Below are 17,322 nucleotides of genomic sequence, written 5' to 3' on the forward strand. Positions count from 1 at the left end.
TAAGTGAAAGCTTTTAATACATATAAAGGACCAATAAAATAACTGTTTTATTAATATTTATTCCACTTTTTAATAATGTTTACTGATCTTTAAAGACGTACAGAAATCAAATACATGTGTTCATCTTTCCTTAATGATAAAGTAAAACATAAATACAGAAATCATACTTTTACTTATTTTAATGGCAAATAAAAATAAATTAAATAACATGTCAGTTTATAACACTTTCATGCCATAAAAGTGGCAAATAACATCTTATGTAATACTTTAAATAATGACTAACATATAGAAGTCTCATAAAAGCTAATTTTATATCATTTATATCTAATTTATATTGTTAGTGAATTTTCCAGCGTTTTATAAAAAGCTACTTGATTGACTGCAGTTCATTTTAAAATTACTGATATAGCTTTTTAAAGTATAGTTTTTAAATTATTTTTTTTAAATGACATTTTGCCTAGACCTTCCACAACTATGATAAATAAAAACAAACACACAGATGCAGACTAAGTGTCAACTTTTTTTTTTTTTTGCAGATTCTGTCATTAAAGGTAATTATATACATATTCATAGTGTGTGATAAAATTGATACAAATACAATAATGGTGAAAAAAAGAAAGTAATTGTGTAAAAAATATATAATTAAATTACAGAGGAGTTTTAAAACTTATTTAGAAAGAACTGATCTATAGGAAACTGCTTTTAATCTGTAAAACATGTAGTTAGTCAAGTAAAATCACCATGCAGTAAACCTGAAAAATGGAACATTTTGTACATTTTAAGTGTTAAATGAATAGTGGAGGATTTTCAAGATAAAAGTTCCAAAACCATCACTAAAGTGCATCTGCTACAAAAAAAAAAATGTTATGTCTAAAAAATGAACAACAACAAAAAAAAAAACAATGTTAGTCAAATATTTAAGCAAATCTGGCATGGTTCGCCAAAAAATTTCAAAAACAATATATACTTATATACAATCATGAAAACTTCCAGTTGAAAGGTTTTATGTAAAACCTCAGAAAGCACTTGGAAATCACCATTAATCATCAATCAGAGCTTTAGAGAAGCCTGTGTTCTAACAGCGAGTACAGAGAGGATCACGGGAATGCCTCATGTACGGTTCCCCTCGGGAAAGTACTTATGATGGAGAATAGGCGCTTTAAAGATAGTAATGTGAAGTTTATTAGACTAAGAACACAATGTGCTATTAAGGGAAGAAGTTTGAATCCGCTGCGATCTCTGTGTATGAAACTGAACAGAGATGACATTCCAAAAAGAAAGCAAAGCAAGAAAAAAACTAATCATTCCTTTAAAATCCACTTTGTCTCAAAATGTGAAAGGAACTTTTGAAAGGGGTTTTACTTCATATCTATCTATCTATCTATCTATCTATCTATCTATCTATCTATCTATCTATCTATCTTTTTTCTGGTTGTATTGTTTGACATTAACTAGCTGTTTTATGTTTAGCTCTATCTAGATCGCTAGTTTGGTTTGGTCATGTTCTCTAATATTATCTCTTTATCCATATATCTACTCTTGTTTGGTTATGTTTTCCTCTTGACATTTCTTCATCTGCTTAAGACGTGTTTTCTCATAATTCTCTTCTTAAACTGTTTGTTTGCTTATCTAGCCTGCTTTGGTTGTTTATATTCTTCAATATTAGCTACCTGTTTATTTATTTATTAGTTTCAGACAAAGATGTACTTTTGAAACGGTTTTCAAAGTCATTATGAGAAAACGTTTCGTTTTGTGGTGTGCTAACTTTTGCACTCAGCCATATGAACCTGCGGCTGCGTTCTTAGAGCCGAGGCGTTGTGAACGCTGTAACGTTCTCGCGGCATGTTAATGAGTCGTCGTACAAGCGGCTCCGCTGACGAGGCCGGTAATAAAAGCCGGATTGACTGTTTCCAGGATGTGGGAAAGAAAAAGAAAAGAAGAAAAAAAAAAAACTTCTCTCAACATTCTGTATGAGACGAGTGTGGAAGAAAAGCGCAGCAGTCAGGAAACGTGAGCATTGTGTCGGTTCTTATACGTGCGGAGTCAGAAAGCGGTGTGGAGAAAGTCCACCTGTCCTGTGTGCCGTGTTCAGGGGGGATGTCTGAATGCCTCATCTCCATTTCCTTTATTGAGTCGGCCGTGTAAGGAAACGACGGCCAGTGTGTGAGCGCAGGGCTGCCTCGCTCGCTGACTCCTGTCTACAGACGTGTGTGAGAGAGAGACAGAGATAAAGAAAGAGAGAGGGAGAATAAGAGCAAGAGAAAGAGAGAGAGAGAGACTCCAGATGAAGGTCAAAACCTCCTGTCATGGCCGCAGGTGTTTCACTTTTCCAGCAAAGCACACTTGCCAGCTCTGCTTCCCTCTCCATCTTTCTCTCTGTCACTCACACACACACCGTTTAACACTCTCACACACGCATCCCACCTCAGATTTCAAAGTCTAGCAAAGAACAAAAACATCATCTTACTCTTACACACACACACACACACACACACACACACTAGACAAATGGTTAGCAGGAAATCTACGCTAATTAGCATGCGTTCGTTTTTGTGTGTTTACAAATTAATCATAATAAAAATTCAATACACTTTTCACTATGCCCTCTTGGTACAGTCTACTGAGAATGTTTCTTGCTGTTTTAAAGTTCACTGGATCTTTTGGATGTTGTGCGATCAACAAGCTAACCATACAGTATAGTAGGTGTTAAACGCTCAGTATTGCGACATCATAGGAAAATAAGCAACAACAAAATGGGGCGATGGTATTTATGGGACCTTTAATGTTTAATCTTGTTTGCTACATTTAAAACTTACCATTATAACTTATCTTTAATACTGGAGACTCCTTCCATAAATGGGAAATGGAATCAGGGGCAGTCTTTAAGCGGCGACTAAAGATCTATCTGTTTCTTTGATATTTAATGGCTGATGGTTCTTAGTTAGTAACCTAGTAACCAGTGTAAGGATCTATCCAATGACGGAAACTTCAAAGCACTTAAATGTAAATAACCCTCTCCTTAAATATTAGGCATATATACATAGCCATGTTTTTCAAACCGCTTTCTGACGAATACCATGCTAGGAGACTATGGAAATCAAAATATTTCTAATAACAATCCGCATGTTAAAAAGCTGTTTTGCAGAACGGTGTAAGTTTTTTTTTGTTTGTTTGTTTGTTTTTTAACTTTAGGTTTACATAATGAGCAATCTCCTCATGATCGCCTCCTAACCCTGAACCTTCATGCTCATCTCGTCTGTTGATTCAACAACGCTGCCGTGCAGTTATAAATAGCGCTGCGTTTGATCACCTTGATGGCGCTACGGAATGAAATCCCTCGTTTTGCGTCTCTCCGTGCGCTCGCCTTTTGATCGCTGCGAATCAGGTGAGCGAGGAAACGGGAAGGGAATTGCCCATTAAAGGCCACGTCTTGTCAGATAGCTCTATGTTTCAGGTGTTTGACACGCAGTAAACACTGTCAGAGGGAAACCGGTTTAGAATAGACGATGGGAAAGTTGCAGTAAACTGTCCTCGTGGACATGGAGTTCTGTCAGAGTGAGTGCATGCGTGTGTGAGTGTGTGTTTGGAGTGAGCGCTGACACATATTCTGTATACTTCTGAGTACCTGAGTAGGCATGTGCCAGGAATGTGTTTCTGTGACAAGAACATGCTTTTGGACAAATGTTAGACAAATGCTGTCTCGCTCCTGAGTTCTGGATTCTGATTGGTCAGAAGGTGCCGAGAGACGTGTGCCTTTATGTTAAAGCGTTGGCTGTGATACGTTATCGTTTCTATGGTAACAGAATCCTGAGGATGCTGCAGTCATCTGTGGCTGTGCACCCTAGGTGGGAGGGGCATAATCTGTCTCTCCTGTCAATCAGAGTGATTCTAGCCATAGGGCTGATGTATGTATGTATGTATGTAAAAGTGGACAGATAGCACTTTCCTCCAAGTGTGATTAAGGGAAAGTTTTCCAACAACTTCAGTGTAGATTTTACTCTTTTGTGTGGGACAAGAAACAAGAAACAGAAAAAAAGGAAGGACTGTTAACTTAAGAAGGTAAGGACTGGTGCTAACTTGTTTGATGGATGTTCCACAGCATTAAACGCAACTATAAATGGATAAAAAGTGCAACTTCTCACGTACTTGTGATACAAGACGAATAAAACACGTGCTTTCATTAAGTCACGCTGCTGTGTCTCATTCCGTACTTATTTATCGAGCTCTACAGGAAGTCGACCTGGGGGCTTAGAACATGTTGTCAATTTTCTTTTACTAGGAAACTCTGTGATCAAAGTGAACTAAGTGAAAGTGAGCAGAAGAGAGTGGCGTAGAGTCTCTCCTCATCTGACTTCCTTATAAAAGGCTGGCCGATTGGGATAACCCCTCCCCCCCCACCCGACACAAAAACCTCCCCACTGAGCTATTTCACCCGGCTCCCTAAACGCTTCCTGGAATGCAGGGTCGGAAACGGACCGAGGGACGCTAGCGGAGGAGAAAAAAGGACAACATCAGGCCGATTTCATACCGGTGCTTGGACGGCCGGAGCTCCTCATCACGCACGACAGATCAAACAGATGTTCGAGTTGAGCGCATACGGTTTAATCTCGTTAGAATACAAGTTAACGCTGTAGAGAAGGAAAGAGGAAAGTAAGGATGAGCCCACTGACTTTCACCTTTCTGCAGCCCAACAACATTTGTGTATCCATGTCCACACACACAGCAAAACACATGATACATTTTGTATTACCATGAAACAAAATGGCAGCCAGATGTTTTATGACCCAACACCAAACTACAGATCTGAACACCATCCTGATTCACGCAAAACTAGTGCAAGAGACGTCTCAATTACTCCTCACACCTGCAGCTCGCTCTTGCTAAACTAGACGACTTCACAATTCTTGCATCATGTTCACTAATTTGCAGATGGAGTGTGAGTTGCGCTCTTGCTGAGATGCAGCACATCCTAATTTGCTCATCTAGGCCTCTTCTTCAGGCTTTTAGACCTCTAGTTTAGACATCTAGTACTTTTAAAGTCTAGTCTACTCCACTGGTTAGGATGAGAGCTAGAATGTCTGGAACACTGGGTTTGACAGCTAATCCTATTTTAAACACTACTACACTAGTTCAGAGAATGTGACTCCTATTTTAGTTTACTGTTCTACTACTTTCGTAGTCTAAAGCTAGAGGTAGAGACACCTGAATTGGAGGATTAAGTGTATAAACAGAAACAAAAAAGCATTAAAAGTAATGGGTAAAGCATCCAAACCACCAGAACAAGCTTTCTTAAAGCAGTAGAGATGCAAACTGGTCGTCCACAATCCTGACAAAACATTCTAACAAGACATATAAAGATATTTAAACAAGAAAACACCTCAGCTAGCAATCAAACTATTTGAAATAAGTGACAAAAAAAATGTGAATTGAATGAGGAAACTAACTACAACTTGAGGTCTAAACACATTTGAATAACTAGTCCCTTGGTTTATATACTTATATTTTGGATAACTAGTCGGTTCATTTAAATATCTAGTGCAAACTATATGTCGACACTAAAGAACTAATTATCTACTATAGGACTAGATTTCCAAACTGATTCCGTCCAGGTAGGGCACTAGATATGATAAATCGGACACTATACATCTAGATCAATAGTATATTTAACTAAACTAATGAAATAAATATAGAAACTAAGTGACTATACATCAAAACCTGTTTTAAAAATATCCCCTTCATTTTGAAATCCATAATTCCATTATTTCCCATCTTTGGTCCTTCAGATAAGATCGTTAGTCTATTAATTTCAATATTTGGTGCCTTATTTTCCATAAGTAGTTTGCTACTAGAACTTGAACTACATGTTCTACAGGGCTAGTTATGTAAACTAGACGACTAGCAATTTAAAACTAAGAGACCAGGCACCTATACTGCAGAACTTGATACCTAAACTTCTGTAGAGCACTAGTTATATAAACTAGAGGACAAGTTCTATAAATTAGAAGACCAGTTATTTAAAGTAAGGGACCAGATATCTTAACTAGAGAACTGGTTATATGAAGTAAGGGACTTGATTTCTAGACTAGAGGTATAGTTATTTAAATTATAGGACTAGTTATCTAAGTTAGAGGACTGGTTATATAAAGTAAGGAACTTGATTGCTAAACTAGTGGTCTGGTTATTTAAAGTAAGGGCCCAGATATATAAACTAGAAGACTAGGTACCTAAATTAGAGGATTGGTTATATAAAGTAAGGGAACATATATCTACACTAGAGGACTAGTTTTCTAAATAAAATGACTAGTTTTCTAAACTAGAGAACTGGTTATATAAAGTAAGGGACTCGATAACTTAGCTAGAAAACTAACCCTAAACCTAACCCTAGTTATCTAAATTAGAGGACTGTTACTGCAAAACATGATATCTGATCTAGAGAACCATTATCTAAACTAAGGTACCAAATAACTAGAGGACTAGTTATCCTAGGACTAGACTATTATTATATTAAGTAAGGGACTAGATGTCTAAACTAAAGGACTAGAGATATCAACCTGATCACAAGACATGTTAACAGTGTGTTATGTTGCTGTTTTTATGTTTCCCTTTTTCTTAACCACACACACACACACACACACACACACACACCATGGGGAGGAGGCGGGGTTTTTAACGAGTGGGAAAAGCTCCAGTGCTCGTGTCAGTGACCTCCAGTGAAACCACAGCAGGGCTCTGACAACCAAAGGAAATGAGACTCTGTGCATGTGTGTGTGTGTGTGTTTGTCTGTGTGTGTGTCTACTAAGCACCTTGGCAACTCTTGATCTCCCATGTATGAGACTCCTAAGAAGTCGACTCGGTGTGGTGGACAAAAGAAAGCAGATTCATTGTGGAGAAGATCCTTTCTATCCACACACACACACACACACACACACACACACACACACACACACAAACGTTAATAATACAATACACACAGTACATAGGGTCTTTAACGTGATACACTATGACATAAAAAAACACTCCATGTCCTGCTGTTCTAGAGAAATATTCAACAAGGGATGGTGTGATGAAGCAGAGTTGATTTATTTCCTGTAACAGGATGTTCCACAGTGGTTTACTTCTCTTATCAACTGGTATATGATTACGTTAGCGGTGACACTGGTGTTTACTACATATTATGTTTGTTTTTTCCTGTAACAGCATGACGTGGAGATGGAGACACTTATTTTATTCCTTTATATCTAGCAGACGCAGTGTCTCCCACCTCAGAGAGATGTTTAACTAACACGCTCATCACCTTATAAAGTAAAGATTCAATGCTAATCATGTCGTCATTGAATGTCATTCACAAGGTTTAGTACTTTTCAGCAAATTTGGATTTTACATAAAAACAGCGCGCGTGCGTCCTCTTGTTACATGCAATTCAATGTGTGGTGTGTGTTTCTAGACCTGAGCTGTCAATCAAACTTCAGTTACACACCCAGTGGGGGACACGGTGTACAGAAAACGTCTATCACGTCTCGTAGCTGCAGCGTGCACTTATTTACCAGCCTTGCGCCTGTCCCAGACAGATGGGTCGAAGGAGTATGGCTGACTGACAAAGAGCAGAGCTCAGTTAATTAGACGTTAATGAGAAAGTGGGCGGAGCCTGTACCGAGCGTGAAATTAAAGACGTGTAACCCCGGTGAAAATCTTGACACAGAATAAGGGCGTTAATTCAAATGTAAGAAAATAGATCCGTTTTAGGTAGCAGCGCTCCAACATTAAAACTCAAGCGACATCGAGAGCCGAGATAGCGTCAAGCTAAGACTGACAGCGCCATTACAAAGAAGCCGCTCAGCCATATAAAGCCCGGCATATCCTCTGTTATTCGGGTGCTAATCAAAAATCACACCTCAAGCGAAATGTTGGAAGGAGCGAGAAACATGTTTGTCGCGAGCGTATTTGTACATGTTTAGAAAAAGTGTTTGGCGGTGTTATCAGGACAGCGCTATTTTACTCGCTTTCCTCCATTATTTCTCTGTTTTTTATGACCCGAAAGCGGGTCGGACCGAAAGCTCACATAGTTTTGGCTAAGCATTTTGTTGAGGAATGAAATCAGAAAATCCTCCTAGGCTTTTTTCGCTTACATTCGATGAAGTTCGACACACTGCATCGTACAAAGGATATATTCAAAATAGAAAGCTTATGATGCGGCAGAAATGTCTTATTACATTCCCTGAAGATAATTTCACAACACACAATATGTACAATGTGTCTGCGTTTAGATTTTTAACATGGAGGAAAATAAAGCAGAATAACAGACTGACGGAAATAAGCGATCACAGAAAAACATATTTTCCCTTCATGTTGCCGCTTTTTACGTTACATTGTCTCAAAACCTGGCCTTATGTACAGAACAAACATGTTATATACTGTACAAATTTCTAATATGAATGTATTATATCCTTTATGAATGAACACAGACGAGGCTGAGTCGTTTGAATATTCTACACAAATATAGCGCAGGAATTGGAATGCATTGCTTACATTATATGCTGTACGTTCACAGTTGAATGAAAAATAATAATGAAAAATAATAATGAAAAATAACAATTAAAATAAAATAAGCAAGCACCTGATTTGTTGGTCTATGGCACAATGGTTATATATCTCCCTAACTAACTGAGTGGAAGATGGAGGAAAAGTGAAAAATGGAGAAATTAGAGAAATGGATGAATGCAAATAACAAGCTGGACCAAAACTGAAGCTAAAATAAAGGCGTTATTATGCATGTAGTGTACACCAATCCTGCGTTTCTCTGCACATTTAAATAAACAGGTGCTTAGACAAACCTCATGCAGTCACGGCCACGATTTCAACCAAAAATCAAAGCTCTACTCTGCCTTATGGGATTGAGGGAATGGAAAATGAAGGTGGGGCTCACACGTTACATATTAATTTTAATTCTAAGTTTTAGCTCTGTAATCAGCTAAAAAAAATAAATGCTTCACGCAGTAACATGGTGTGCTCAAGTGTCCAAAAGTCTTACGGGCACGTCTCTAAGCTCATTAACAATCTCAATGTCATTTATTATACATTAAACAAAACAGAAAATAATAAAACAACTAGAAAAAAAAAGGAAAATGAATTGGAATGGAAGCTGCAGTGTGTTAATGACAAATTATTACAATCATCACAAAGCCAGCTCGTGTACTAGTTGCTGCTTTTTAAAAAATCATCTTCGTAATATTGGTCTTTAGAATTCATAATATGTAAAATATGTAAATACTTTGCAAACTGGTTCAGATTAAATTAATGCAAAAAATAATAATAAAAATCCAGAGATCAGACCTTTGAAAAGGTCCAGAAAAAAATTCTATTGATTTATACACAACAAATACAAAATATGAGTTTAGGAAAGATGAAGAAAAAGACAAAATTGTACGGCAAGCAGGTACAAACCTGAAAAAAAAAAGTTTTTAACAACATATTTAGATTTTCTACTTATTTAGATTTAGATTCATATACGCAACAAAAAAGCAACTAGCACCTGGGTGTCGAGCAAAAAGGAGACATGCTTGATTTATTTGAAGTATCTGACATAAAATTGTGTCTGAAAGAAAAAAATGAAAAGAAGGATTTGGAAGAGTGAGTTTCAAAAAAGAAACTGATTAGGTGAACGGTAAACTAGATACAATCATAATATCAGTCGTCATGCTAGCTGTTAAGTCGATTTGAATGAAAATCTGGGATTGGTACTGAGACAGAGATGATGAAAAATGATGAAGGAAAGGAGAAATGGTTGCTAATCAAGGATATCGGGGGATATTTACCTCAGACAATTAGAATGCTAGCAACTAAAAGATAGATCTACAGTGAGAGGAGATGTATTTGAGTTGTTTATGCTTTACATATAAAAATGTGTGAGGAAAGATGAACAAAAGATGGAAGAATTAAATCAGTAGGTTTGATAAAAAACAAACCAACAGAGGAAACACAATCATGACGCGGTCAAAACGCTAGCAATTGGTAACTAGGGCTTTAATTTAGCAAAAAATAAATAAAAAAATAAAAAATAACATTTTTAGTTCATTTAAATAAAGCTGTGGGATTGTTATGTAGAGAGAAAATGCATGAGGTGAATAGTGATAGAGGAAAAGCGAAAGGGAAAAAAAAACTCTCGATAATTAAGGATTTTTAAGAAATTTACCTCACACAATGAAAATATCAACTTAAATGCTAACAGCTAGTGCCTGGGTCTATAGCTATAGCAGATCTATTTGATTTATTGAGGTTTCAAATATAAAACTATGACAAGGAAAAGTGGGTTTCACAAAAGCACGTCTCAGAAAACAATATTACCAACGTCAACCAAAATGCTAGCTCTTTAGTCTAGAGAGCTGGTAGACTACCTTTTAATCCTTTTAAATGAAAATGTGTGATTGATACAGAGAGAGAGAGAGAGAGAAAGAGAGAGAGATGGAGGAAATGAAGAAAATGAAAAATGCTGGCTAATCCATGATATTTTATATATTTACTTCACATATTTAAAATAAAAACCACACTAATGATTAGATCTATAGCTCAAAGAGACATTTGATTTTAGGACACAGTAAATGTTAAAAAAAAAGGATGAGGAAAAGATTCAAAAGCTGGTCTCAGAAATCCTGAAACATGCTAGCAATTAGTAACTAGCAGTACAGTCTAGAGACTTATTTAGGCAAGTTGACTTATTTAATTCACTTCATTAAAACTGTGTTATTCAATACAGAGAGAGAGAGAGAGAGAGAGAGAGAGATGGGAAATTATGAAGGAAATGGGAAACGGTTGCTAATCAAATATTTTTTTATCTCACACATTCAAAACAGTAGCACATAGCAAACTGGGCCTATAGCAAAAAAGACATTTTAAAACAAACTTAATTGGTAAATGCTGTAAAAGTGATGGAGAAATTAAGAAAAATGATGGAGAAATGAGAAAATGCGGTTTTGTAAAACTTGTGATTGTGTGTACAGCAGACGCAAATGAAAATGTCAGTCAACAATGATAGCACTTACTAACTAGTGCCTTGATCTGGAGAAAAAAAAATGAACTATTTGGCTTCTTCATGGACTTAAAAAAAACATTATATCAATGAAAATGCTAGTAATTAGTAACTAGTGCTTTGGTCTAAAGCGTTAAGCACTAAGCTAATACCTCAGTGGGTTTACACGCCGCCTTTTGTTTGGACCTCAAAGCACTTAATCTAAATATCGGAGGCTGACTAGCATTCCTCAGGGTCGGATCGGCTTACAGCAGAAATCATGTTTAGGACTGTTTTTAATGTTTTTTTATACATAAACAGCATGATTATAAGACCTATAGCTTAACCTTAGCAGGTTGCAGCTAACCATTGTTATAATAGCAACTCCATGTATCTAATACATTTAACTAGACAGTGGAAGAAAAATAGACGCCCATCACATCGCAACTGTCTAAAATTCATATGATATTAAAAGGTGAAACAAACAAACAAAGAAAACATTGCCACAATTCTCAATTCAAACACTGGCGACTTATAACACAATATATCTGATATGTTTGAGGTGAATCTGGCATTGTAAAAAAAAAAAAATAAATAAATAAAAATGGAAGACGAAAAGAAAGATGGAGAGGTGGGGATGGGAAATGGTGGAGTGGGTGGAGCGAGGGAGTGTTGCATTGCGGCTGCCATTTTCTCACCTCTCTGTTGAAAAAAAAATGCTAGTTCGAGACGGATTGATCTGAGATCGAATGGCTGGAAGAATGAGGTGATTCTAAACCTGAAGAGAGACGGTTTGGGAATAAGCGCTGGGACGGAATAACGAGGCCCACCTTCAGTAACCTCGGGTACTCTGTGTACTATGTACAGAACTGACAAACTCATAAAAATTCCATCAAACATAAAAGTGTTTTAAAAAGCAATGCTAATATTTACCATCTAGCATCTGACACTGATTTGCTTTGTGCTTATTTATGTTTTTTGGGAAGCTTTTATTCATTTTATTGCAAAGATTTATTTAACTGTTTAAAAAAGCTCCTCAAAATTAAATTTGAGAATTAAAATAAAATTGTATGCATTTACATTGCTTGTTTGGTTGTTTTTTTCCCTCCTGATTCTAAATTTAAGATTTGGAATTTAAATCAGGGCCTGAATTAGAACATCATGCATAATTAAAAAAAATATAATCAAAACACATGCTAGATCACTGTGAACTTTGTCTAAATAACAATATTTAAAAATTCATCAATCAGGATTTTTAGGATTCTCAGTATAATAAGTGCATTAAACCAACTGAATATGGTAAAGTTATATATATATATATATATATATATATATATATAGGCTTTGTATTAATATTCTGAAATTATTAAAACTAGATAATATTAGGTAGCAGAACCAAAAAATATTTATAGGAAAAAAAAAATCTGAAAATGACATAATAATACAAACAACAGGCAAGAGGCAATGTTTTCCCCCCGCCACATGCGTCTTAAAATATCACCTCTCTAAACTTAACATTCACTCCTCTTATCATTTGTTATTTGTTATTAGCTGAATTAATTTTAACAGAAAGCAGTTTTGCAATGTAAATAACTCTTGAGACCATTTCAGAAATATTCCTAAATGTTAAAAATAAATTGTTACATGGAGCTGAATCACGTCTATAGAAAACGTGGCACTAAAAACTTTCAAAACTTAGGTCTAAAATATATATCTATTTACAGATATGGAAAATAAAATTGAACATGATGTAATACAGTGAACCAAAGTGGTACTTACAGGACGTGTGGAATGACACAATCACACTGGGGTAAAAAATAAATAAACCATCCTCGGTATTCCAGTTGCAACAAAAAGCTACAAAAACAAACAGGTATATAATTTAAAAAAAATTAATAGAAAAGAAATTACAAAAAAAAATCTAAAAGTATTGTCTGTAGCTATAAAAAAAATTATATTAGTAAGTTTTACTTTACATACTGTAAAAAAAAATACCATGTACGAATGACATGAATAATCTTTTTGCTTCAAATTGTTGCCCTAAAAACTTTTTTTGAAAAAAGACAAAAAAAAATAAGCAAGGCAAAGAATAGAAGTGACATGAAAAGGTCAGAGTTCACTTGGCCTGCTTGGTAACAAACAGAAATGGATAAAAGCGTCTAGACGGGTCAAGGTGCACGACTTCACGTCCCGAACGCCCTCGTGCAACATTTCCACTTTCCCACTGCGTACGTTTCCGGAAGGAGGGGTCACCGGTGGACCTGGGGAAGAAGTGTGTACTTCAGATGGTGCTGAAGGGAAGAGTGGCGGGGGGGGCCGTGGTGGGGGGGGGGTGTCAATGGTGGGGTGAGTGGCGGGGGTCAGCACTCCTTACTCGGCTAATCAAAGGGTACAGAGGGCAACGGGGCCAAAGAGAAAAGGGCAGGGCAGTGTGTCCGCTGTGCTTTGTCTCCATTCAGGGCACTGAGATGAGCTTCCGCTGACATTTCACACACACACACACACACACACACACATATATATATATATATATACACACACCACCTGGGGCCTTCCTAAGCCAAAAGCTCCGACCTTGATTATAAATGGAACGTGTGTTTAAACAGACACGCAGGATGGACACGACAAACACACCAAAATGTCCCTCATAATACTCATGAAAAGCAAATCGGCAAGCATTGTGTGTGTGTCTGTGTGAGAGGGAATGACAGAGAGTGAAAAAAGGAGGAGGGAGGGAAGGAAGTGTAGGAATTAATTATTATAGTAGCTATTAAGAGTCGTTCCCTTACCAGAATCTGTCTTGAACATATCCAAAAACCAAAACACTTACAATTTTAACTCTGTAACTGGAGACTCATTACATCACAGTTAGGTAAACATCTCTTAACAAAGTTTTACTTACTTACTTTACGTTTTGTTACTGTAGCACCGAATGCATAAATGTGTATAAACCTATGATGTGTAGCTGCACTGCAGGAAGAGTTGATGTAGAACACTAATGCATGCTAATGTTCTGTTATATTTACACTCTGATTAGCCGGTTCATTAAATACTCCTTCATTGGCTTTCCTTTTAAGTAAAGTAATAAAATGACTACATTACTGTTTTCAACTATGCTTCATTTCTGAAGTGACGGAGAATTTTAAGTAACACTTACACTTAAACCTGATCAATCAGTAAGACTGGCTAAATACACACTTTTTGTCAACGTTTCTGACTTTCTTCTAAGATTATGGAAGGAGTCTCCAGTGCTAGTTCCATATTTTTTCCCTGGGTAAGCTTCTGATTCACACTCCAGACCAATAGGTGGCAGTAAAGCGCTAAACCACCCATAAATTTAAAGGAAGAAGCAGAACTGACAATGTGCAAGTGGAATATTTTTAAAGAATTTGTCAATTTTGGATCATTTAACTTTTAAAAGTTCAACTAAATAATTACAAAATTGTGAATCAGTTCTGAATCAAAAACGGACGCATTGATTCAATGAATCGGACTGACTTCGTAATCAACAAAAGACGGATTAAATTGAATAATTGATTTAAGTGCATGGCTCTCCTGTAGACATTTCACAAGAACAAATAAATAACTACAGTATAATGGGACAAAAAGTACCATGTGTTCTTTCTTAATGAATAACGAATGACAAAGGGCTGTGGCTAGAAAGAAAGAAACCACTTCTAGGAAGAAACAGCACACAGTGTTTTATTGCTTTTCACACACACACTCACACACTTGATGCTGTAAGCACTGTTTTGATCAGCGATCATGCTGAAGTTGTTGTGATACAACGGGAAGAGGAAAAGCAATTGAAATCTCGCACAGGAGTGGCATGTAGATGCTCACACCATCAGATCAGTGGGTGGATGAAAGCAAACGTCCATGAACGAGAGATTTACACTTTCTGAGAAAACATTTATTATTTACTATTTAATAAATAAATAGTTTAAAAATGTATTTCAAGTGTAACAGTCGAGCATTAGGACGTTTTTGCCCTTGTTGTTGCTGAATCACAATACATCTATAATCGTTTTAATGGCTAAATGTTAAAACGATGATTAAAACATTTATTTGGTTAAAACAATTCATATAACATGACAAATCACCTGAAAATAAATGCACTGAAGTTTATTTTATATGCTAATCACTTAGTCACCATAACGACTAGGGCTCATTATAATATTTAAGAAACAAATCATGTGACCAGGGATCATTATAATATGTTAATACTTAGCTGTGTGACTAAAGCTCAGTATAATATTTACGTGCTTATTCAGGTGACGTGGGTTCATTATAATATTTAAGTGCTTAGTCCACATGATTTCAGCTGATTATAATATTTAAAGGCCAATTATGTGACTAGGGCTCATTACTAGGGCTTATTATTATTAAAAGACCCAGTCCTGTGAGTAGGGCTCATTATAATATTTAAGTGCTCAGTCAGGTGACAAGGGCTTATGTCATAATATTTAAGTGCTGCGTCACATGTCTAGAGTTCTTTATAATATTTAAGGATTTAGTCATGTGACTGGGGGTTATTATAATATTTGAGTGATTAGTCACGTGACTAGTGTCATTATACTACTCGAGTAAGTAACATGGCTGATACAGAGCTGAAAAGTAAAGACCCAAGCATACAGTAAGTAACATTATTATAATCACTTGATTTTTATATACTTTGCTTAAATTTGTATAAATTGGTCATCTGGCTTAATGCACATTTCTAAAAAATATATAAATTTATTTATATATCTATATATACATAATAATAAACACTATAACGGCGGGTTGATGGCTATCTTCTTATACACTACAACAGTTCCTTGCACAACTAAAACAGGCAGCATTTTCAATACCAAGGCCAGCGATGAGGCTATTAAAAAAGGGGTGGGTTGCCGTAATCCTGCATGGTCGGTTTTTCAATATAACATAATGTCCTGGAGTCAAAGCCTGGCCATAATAGGAGACCAGGAGACTGGCGATTGTGTTGTTCTGTTCAAGAAGTAGACTTAGATCGCCTTGTTGTTTGCTTCTTTTAAGCTCCGGAAAGCACTGACCAAGGGAAAGAGTGCACCGAAGAAGATCTCACTGTAACTCGGCTACCATCTTGCCTTCCGCTTCTGCTAGCCCAAACCGTTGGCCCTCCTCAAACGCCCACTGCTGCTGCTATGCTTAAAAGGTGACTACGCTGGGATAAGCCACCACACTTCAACACTCCTGCACTTGTTTATGCACAAAAGACTGAGTTATTGACTATATGTGTTAATAAAGAATTGGACCTATTTGAGCACCACAAAGGCGTCTCTGTGTCTGTGTAACTGCCCTGCTGCAAAAGTGCTTTAAAGTGGTGGAGAATGGTGGAGCAGATTAGGCAAGAACTACAAGCCACTACAACCAAAATCTCCCGGCTGCAGCAGTAAGGGGGTGAACACATTCTTCTGCCCGACCCACAAATAGGCACAGCGTTTGCTTAAGCTCTCACCCCAAGATGACGTTGAGGCATACCTACAAACGCAGCATGCATATTTTTACCCTCACAAGGAGAAGGCCAACCAGTACCTGAATGTCTGAATGACTTATGGCCGAGATTCCCGTCTGGTGTGGCAGGCAGCCATTGAGTTTTTGTTGCGGGGGATATGATATGCAAGTGCCATGTCAAGCTCAACTAGATTGTCTGCACCGAACTGATTGCCATTGGCTTTAGCCCGCCAAACTCAGCATGCGCAAGATCACAAAAAGGCTGGTATTGGATAAAGTGTTGAGCTTCCTTCCCCGAGAGGAGAGAAAGGATGTGGGCAAGCGTAGTGCGACTTCACTGCGGGGTGCACTCAAGGATTGGAATGTGTGGTATCAATACTCTCTCTGGGCCCAGAAAGGCAGAAAATTCCTGACAAGAGTCTGCCACGTTTCATCATGGGTCCCAGAACATATTCCTCCAGTTAGCCCTGAGCCTCCCACCAATGAGCCTATGCCCACAGAGCCAAAACCTCCAAAGCATGGAAGGAGCACCCATACCCGCCCTCCTAGATACCGAAAGCACCACGACCCTTGCTCACTCCTCAATCACTTTGCAGGGTGCAAAAATGTACCGACAACTTCTGATCACCTGTGTACATGGGGTATCGCGGGAGGTGCCAGCGGCAAGTGTCATGGTGGAGGATCGACAGTGAAAGCATACCATAACAGTAGGGGTCGTTCCTAACTTACCCATTCCTCTCTTGTTGGGAAACTGTGTGAAAAAGTCCAACAGAAGAGAAAGAAAAAAACAGAGCATAGGCTGCCACAGAAAGACGCTCTCTGCAATGCTTGGATAGCTCATGCC

The 17,322-nt window shown here is 37.3% G+C and overlaps 1 long non-coding RNA gene across 1 annotated transcript in view; it reads right to left on the minus strand.

Moving 5' to 3' along the window:
• Window positions 1-1,718: 1,718 nt before the first annotated feature.
• Window positions 1,719-17,322, minus strand: part of LOC128528496 (uncharacterized) — a 43,988-nt gene continuing 28,384 nt past the window's right edge. Inside the window, exon 3 of the long non-coding RNA XR_008360962.1 lies at window positions 1,719-2,198. This is a non-coding gene — a long non-coding RNA (uncharacterized LOC128528496). The remainder of the gene's footprint in view (window positions 2,199-17,322) is intronic.

Source organism: Clarias gariepinus, chromosome 1 (assembly GCF_024256425.1).
Source record: "Clarias gariepinus isolate MV-2021 ecotype Netherlands chromosome 1, CGAR_prim_01v2, whole genome shotgun sequence".
Lineage (NCBI taxonomy): Eukaryota > Metazoa > Chordata > Actinopteri > Siluriformes > Clariidae > Clarias > Clarias gariepinus.